We start from the raw sequence: 7290 nt of genomic DNA, 5'->3' as shown, positions 1-7290 counted from the left end.
TACTGATTCTGTCTCATTCCATATAAAAGTTTAAGTACCCTTTGTTTTAACACTTGTGCTAGCTTAGTGAATTCAATATGAACACTTAGTAAATGCTATGTCAGCTCTTTATGAGCGTTCTGAATTTACAGCTACACTTCAAACTGTGATAAAGGGAAGGAGAACATTGCTGAATAGCAGTAGGAAATGGTCATTTGCTCTCTATAATTGTGAAATAATATATTGAATTGTTGCAAGGCAGACAAGTAGGTAGTGGCTTTATAGCTCTCTTCCCTGGGAAGAACAACCTTGCTGGATGAAGCCAGTCGATGGGGGTTGACTAGTTACACACAAGTTTACTGTAAACAGTTAAAATGCTGGTGCACAGGAACAGTAAAGATACTTGTTTGTGTGCAGCCTGATATTTATAAAGGCAAGGAGGGGGGGGAATGATGAAAATTAGCCCTGAGGGAGAGACATAGTTTTTCATCAACAGATTGTGCAAAAATTTCTTTTAATGAGTTTAGCAAACATTTCCATAAATTCCCTTGAACGGTTAGGACCTGAACTTCCACAACATAATAATGAGGCTTGAAGGTGGTCTGTTTGTTTTCCATGGGATGGTAAAGGAATGGTTACCTGGCCAGAGAAAAGGAAGAGGAGCTGATCTTCACTTTGAGGCAGAACAGAGATGTTCCTGTGTGAACAAATGAGTAGTAAGGACAGGTTTTGAGGAGGGGAGCCAAGATGTTAAGATGCCCTTAGCTAATCTTGGGAAATAAATCATGAGGGTTTGTGTCAGCAAAGCAGAGGTAATATCCATTTAAATTGTAGTGAGCTCAATCCGTGCTCAATCCGTTCTGTCCCTATCTTCCAAGTGAATACTGGGTGCACCTGAAAAATAATGTCCAAATCCTGAACATTTATCTGATGAAAATCAGGTTTTCCTCAGTGTGAATGACTCCTCAAAAAATACTTAAAATGTATATAAACCAGTGGTAATACGCAAAGACCTAATTAAATTGTAGTAAGAACTATTTAAAAATTTAAGTCTCATTTAATCATTTCGTCGAATGTCTGGCTGTTTGGGTCACAGAATCAGTGTGACCTAGTTCAGGCCACGACGGATCGCCCTTTGGCATTCGGCTCCTCGGGGTTTCACCCCGTTTTGGTCCACACCCCGCGCCTTCACCCGGCGGTTTGTGCCTCCCTGGGGTGCCCCGTGAGGGCTCCCGGGACCTGCTGTCCCGGCCGAGCACACCTCCGCGCCGTTATTCCCTCTCGGGAGGCGGGTCCGTGCCGCACCCTGGGGAATACCCAGCCCGGCTCGGCCCGGTAAAAGCGAGGCCGGAGCGGCAGGTTCTACCGAGATTTGAACTCGGATCGCTGGATTCAAAGTCCAGAGTGCTAACCATTACACCATAGAACCGCGTGGCGGCACTCGCCTCCGCGCGGCCGCAGAATCAAACCGCAGCAACCGGGGCCTGGGGCCTACCTGGGGCCTGGGGCCTACCTGGGGCCTGCCTGGGGCCTGGGGCCTACCTGGGGCCTGGGGCCTACCTGGGGCCTGCCTGGGGCCTGGGGCCTACCTGGGGCCTGGGGCCTGCCTGGGGCCTGCCTGGGGCCTGGGGCCTACCTGGGGCCTGGGGCCTGCCTGGGGGCCGGCCTGGGGCCTGCCCGGGGGCCTGGGGCCTGCCAGGGGCCTTGGGCCTGCCCGGGGGCCTTGAGCCTGCCTGGGGGCCTGCCCGGGGCCTTGGGCCGGCCTGAGGGCCTGCCCAGGGGCCTGGGGCCTGCCCGGGGGCCTGCCTGGGGGCCTGGGGCCTGCACAGGGCCTTGGGCCTGCCCGGGGGCCTTGGGCCTGCCCAGCGGCCTCATGTGGCCCAAACCACCGTGTTTATTCTGCCTTCCTGCGATATTCCTGCTTTTCATGGTATAATGATCGCAAAGAGGCAATGTCAGAAAGCAAACACGAGCTGTGTCAGGTAAATTCTGTCAGATACATAAACCAAACCCTCAGGTGTGCGCTGGAGTTCAGCAGCTGGCCTCGTGCTTTTCTGAGGCATGAGTTAGAATTTGTGTGTCCATGAAGGTTGTTCATGGTGTAGAAATAGAAAGAATCACATTTCAGTATCACAGAATCACAAAATGGTTTGGGTTGGAAGGATGAAGGGAAGCTGCTACAAGTATACTTGAAATAGCTAGTGTACAGGGACCTGTAAAATAAGACATCTAGTTTTAACGCTAGAATGTTTTACTAGCTTTTCTTTTTTCCTGTATTTTACTGTAATGTATATAATTTCATTTATAGTTTTTCTTAACTACGCTCTGTAGTTGTTACCCAGTTACCCACTTGTAAGATCTTTTAAAACCTTTAACTCCTTGCCTAGTAAAGATAAGACAGACTTTGGACAGACTGAAAAACTCCCTGACTACATCCCTAATAGCAGGAACCTAAAGAAAATGAGGGCCTAAGAAGACACCAGTGTCAAGATAAGTGCTGAGAGCTGGAACAAACAGGAGCTGGAGGACAGATGAAGTAACTCTGTGACCATGTATGGACACTAGAAATGTAAAGTTCACTAAGGGACAGTGTGAGAAAGGCTGTGTGGACCCCTAAGGAGGGGAGAAGACCCTCACTCTATTTTTACTATGCATGGTCAGACTAGTAAATGAATTCTAAGAATCCATTAGCATAAGAATGCCTTTTCTAAGAAATCTAATGCATATGTGTGCTTTTTGTGTATATTAGTCAGAAAGTTTTGATAGTAAGTGTGGCATTTACCATGGAGTGATCCCCAGTGCTGCCCAGCACTGCAAAAAGAGAATCCCTGCTGAAGGGTTATACTCAATCCTGACTGTGGAGTGAATCTCTTTGTTTCAAGGGACTTTAAAGATCACCTAGTTCCAACGTCCCTGCCACAGGCCACAGGCCAGGACACCTTCCACCAGCCCAGGTTGCCCAAAGCCCCATCCAACCTGTTCTTGAACCCTGCAAGGGAGGGGGCAGCTGCAGCTTCTCTGGGCAGCCTGTGTCAGAGTCTCATCACTGTCCCAGTAAGGAATTTCTTCCTTTGATTATGACACGTCTGAAAGTCTTCAGGTAATTCGTGAAAGAAAGTACTAACCCCCTAGATGCAAAAAATAATAAATATGGGGAAAAAACCACCAGGAAAATTCTGTGGTCTGCTTCTCTTTGTTTCTCAGGTGGCAGAGCATGTCATCAGTTGATGGCATTCCAAAAGCCCGTGAAAAACAGTAACGTTCCCTTGAACTTCCTTTGCAGGGTCAGTGCTGGGTGAGGAAACCTGCCCCGGAGCAAAACCTTTAGGTTCCACCGAGATTTGAACTCGGATCGCTGGATTCAGAGTCCAGAGTGCTAACCATTACACCATGGAACCGCCCGGGCGGGCCCGCCGAGCCGCCCCACTTGAGGGCGGGGGCGCGCAGGGACGCGGGGACCGACCCGCCGCTGCCGGGGGCTCCGCGCGTTCACCCCGCGGGGCGGCTCCGCCGGGCCCTTATCGCAGCATCTTACGGCGGGAAAAAAAGGCACGTGTAGAGGCGCCTCAGCATGAGCTGGTTAGTGTGGAGGAGGCTGAGGGGAGACCTCCTGGCCCTCTGCAACCCCCTGACAGGAGGGGGCAGAGAGGGGGGATGAGTCTCTGGAGCCAAGGACCCAGCGCCAGGCCCCGAGGGAATGGCCTCAAGCTGCCCAGGGCAGGGTCAGGCTGGCTCTGAGGAAGGATTTCTGTGCAGAAGGGGCTGTTGGGCGTTGGAATGGGCTGCCCAGGGCAGGGGGGGAGTCCCCATCGCTGGAGGGGTTGGAGAGTCGGGCTGAGCCAGTGCTGAGGGATCTGGCGAACTCGGGAACAGTCAATGTTGGGTTGATGGTTGGACTGGAGGAGCTTCAAGGTCTTTTCCAACCTTTTCTGTGATTCTGTGATAAAACACGATTGCAAACCCCCTTCTCGGATCAAGCTTGAACACAGACTCCCAGTACCGTGTGTGCTGAGGCGTCTGTAGTGCAGACGGTACCGAAAGCGTGTGCACTTGTGAAGTGCTGAGGCTTGGGCAACCCGCCCCAGCCAGAGCTGACCTATAGATGAATCCTGTACATTTTATAACTGATAACCATTGTGCTAGTAGGTATTGTACTAAGTCGTAACAAACCACCTATTCTGATGTAAAAAGTGGGAGTATTGAAGCCTGAACAGGCCCTGAGCCGAAGCTGCTAACTCAGTGTGTAACCATTAGTGAAATACGTCTGGAAGTTGTAGCTGTCTTGGATGTACATTTACCTTTCTTTGTGTGTGGATAAAATAACATCGTAGAGACTGTTCTGTGGCCTGATGGGAGACCCTGTGCCTAATCCAATTAGATAAGCAGAGAGACTCCCTTACCTTCTCCCCTGAGCCCTGGCCAGGCTCTGGAGGAATCTCATGTGAGATTGAAACCAAATATTTCTGGTTAAAACAAAGGTGCCAGCTACTCTGGCTTGCTGATTTTGGAGTATATAAGGCTGGGCCCGCCCACAGTGACTCTGGAGGCCTCACCTACGGGTGGAGGCACCGCGTAGGATTTCCCACTGCCCAGGACAGGCTCTGCAGATCCTCGCTGTAACCGGGGCTGCCCAGCCACTGCGGGGCTGGGGGATGGAACGGGTGCAAGGGGTGAGGGATCTTTCTTAATCGCTATTCTCTCTCTCAGGCAGTAATGATTTGATGCATTACCCTGTATTTTCCTATTTGTTGCTTTAGGTGAATTTTTCTGCCTTTTTTTACTGCATGTTTTCTGTATTATTCTGTGATATGATTTAGTTATTTCTAGTAAAATACGCCTGCTCTTTTCACTCTGGTATCTGAGTTTAATTGGTATCCCTTATCAGCAAAACAATTTGTTACTTCACATTTGTATACTCATTTTGCTTTCATGCATTTTGGGCTATTTGCTTGGTATATTTGAGAAGAAGCAGGGTCCATTGTCACAACTATCATTTTAGTTTGCCAGATTGTTTCCTCTCTTGGTATTAATTGACCAGTATAATAGGTAACAGAACGTTTAATTTAAACAATCAAGACATGGAAAAACTACAAATGTATGCTACAAGCTTTTTATGCATCATTAAAGGCATGGAGCTGTTGGAGTGGGCCCAGAAGGGGCCACAGAAATGATCAGAGGGCTGGAGCACCTCCCTTATGAGGAGAGAGTTGGGGGTTCAGCTGGAGAAGAGAAGGCTCCGGGGAGACCTTAGAGCGGCCTCCCAGGGCTGAAAGGAGCTTGTAAGAAAAATGGGGACAGACTTTTTAGTGGGGCCTGTTGTGATAGGACAAGAGGTGATGGTTTTAAACTAAAGGAGGGTAGATCCAGACTAGACATAAGGAAGAAATATTTTACAATGGGGGTGGTGAGGCCCTGGCACAGGTTGCCCAGAGGAGCTGTGGCTGCCCCCTCCCTGGAAGGTTCAAGGCCAGGTTGGACGGGGCTTTGGGCAACCTGGGCTAGTGGAAGGTGTCCCTGCCCGGGGCAGGGGGTGGGACTGGATGATCTTTAAGGTCCCTTCCAACCCAAACCGTTCCGTGATTCTACACCCTCAAACCGTGCTAGAAGAGGTTGCAAGCACCGTACCGTCTGTCCTCCCTCTGCTCGCACGCACTACGCTACACGTTGTCAAAACAGTTTAAGAAAAACAACTGTCCTCGCAACCCTAACCAACCCACACCCAGAACTGAACGACAGTGCAGACGGAGCCGTCGGTTGCTGCTCCCCGTGACACGGAACCGCCAGCGCTCCGGGGCTACCGGGACCGGACCGTCCCGCGCGGGGGAAGGGGGAAAAAAAGAGGAAAAAAACCTCAGCTAGCAGAGGATGGTTTCGATCCATCGACCTCTGGGTTATGGGCCCAGCACGCTTCCGCTGCGCCACTCTGCTGCTCCGCGGGGCCCGCTGCGCCGCCGGCCCTAGCATGATCCGCTCGGCGGCGCCAGCCCGGCCCACGGCCCCGCGGCCCGCCGCCACACCGGCGTGGGTAAAACCTGCCCGCTCACGGCCACCGAGAGCAGCACGGCTACTGACTGCTGCTGCCCTCAAAGTCCTCCGGGAAGTATTCTTCAGGAACGGCTCCGTGGCCAGGCCCCCGCACGGCGCCACCCCCCGCGCAGCGCAGCGCCGCCGACACTCCGCCGAGGCCACCGCGGGCCCCGGGCGCCAGAGCGCGCGGACCGCCCCCGCCCCAGCGTGCTTTGCGCGTATTTGCATAAAGAGGGGCCACCGCTGCGCGCTCTGCCCGGCCCCCGAGACCCCCCCGCGCAGCCCCGGCATCGCCGTGAGGCCGGAGCGCTGTGCGCAGCCTGCGCTAGCGGGCGGCGGCCACCTCCCGGGGGAAGGTCACCCTGTCCTCACTGGGCTCCCACCCCGGGGATTTAAATACCAGAGGAGGGGCAGGAGGGTTCGTGCTCGCTTCGGCAGCACATATACTAAAATTGGAACGATACAGAGAAGATTAGCATGGCCCCTGCGCAAGGATGACACGCAAATTCGTGAAGCGTTCCATATTTTTTTCACCCCCCCACGCTTATCCTCGCCCCAGACGCCCAGCCAGGCCCTGGGAGCCCCGCAGACACCGTCAGAATGCCGGGGACGGCCGCCATCACTGCCTCACCCCCTCACACTCCCGCCTTCCCAGGGCACCCCCTGCCCCAGAGGCACAGGGTGGGAACTGCACCAGAGCCCCTCTGCGGTCCCACCTGCCTCAGACCTGGGACTTGTTCTCCTCAAGCTGAGATTCGGAGGCTCAGGGTTAGACACAGAAGCTGGCCAGAAGTTTTCTTCAGCACACGCACTGACAGTGATACTGCTTACCAAATGTACTATGCTTGCTGCAGAGAAATAACTCACAAAGTCTGTCAGGAGCTTTCCCGGCCCTCCAGGGACTTCTTTAGGACTTAACTTCTAGTATTGCCACTGGCCAGTACCTTTTTTTATTTTAGCTTCTCCTGTTCTGTTTCCCACCTTTCATCTGCTCTCCTCACTCCCTCGTTTCCTCTGGACACGGGTCCTGCGCCAACAGGCTCTCCTGATCGTTGCGTGGCACACATTTGACTGCAGAGCATTGTTTCCCACTCCTTCTACCATTACAGCCCATTACTGGACTCAGTTCTGACTCAGCTCATGCTGCGAGTGAGAAAAACCATCACTCTCCACAACAACTTTGCACATATGCTCCCAATACTATTTGTAAATAATTGAAAGTCTTGTCCCATCTGCCTCACGGAGTGAATACAGACACAGAGTAGGAACATACATCCCTGTGGA

The 7290-nt window shown here is 52.5% G+C and overlaps 4 non-coding genes across 4 annotated transcripts; 1 reads left to right on the top strand and 3 right to left on the bottom strand.

The window, feature by feature from the left end:
* Positions 1–1336: 1336 nt before the first annotated feature.
* On the bottom strand, positions 1337–1408 carry TRNAQ-UUG (transfer RNA glutamine (anticodon UUG)). The gene has a single exon. It is a non-coding gene; the product is annotated as a tRNA-Gln (tRNA).
* A 1897-nt stretch (positions 1409–3305) lies between these two features.
* TRNAQ-CUG (transfer RNA glutamine (anticodon CUG)) lies at positions 3306–3377 on the bottom strand. Its single transcript has one exon. It is a non-coding gene; the product is annotated as a tRNA-Gln (tRNA).
* Positions 3378–5835: 2458 nt separating this feature from the next.
* TRNAM-CAU (transfer RNA methionine (anticodon CAU)) lies at positions 5836–5907 on the bottom strand. The gene has a single exon. It is a non-coding gene; the product is annotated as a tRNA-Met (tRNA).
* A 521-nt stretch (positions 5908–6428) lies between these two features.
* On the top strand, positions 6429–6535 carry LOC141968108 (U6 spliceosomal RNA). Its single transcript, XR_012634808.1, has one exon. It is a non-coding gene; the product is annotated as a U6 spliceosomal RNA (small nuclear RNA).
* The last annotated feature ends 755 nt before the right edge of the window (positions 6536–7290 follow it).

This window comes from Athene noctua, chromosome 18 (genome assembly GCF_965140245.1).
Source record: "Athene noctua chromosome 18, bAthNoc1.hap1.1, whole genome shotgun sequence".
NCBI classification, from domain to species: Eukaryota; Metazoa; Chordata; class Aves; order Strigiformes; family Strigidae; genus Athene; species Athene noctua.
Note: the sequence above shows the minus strand (reverse complement) of the source record. Positions and strands in the feature narration are given on the sequence as shown.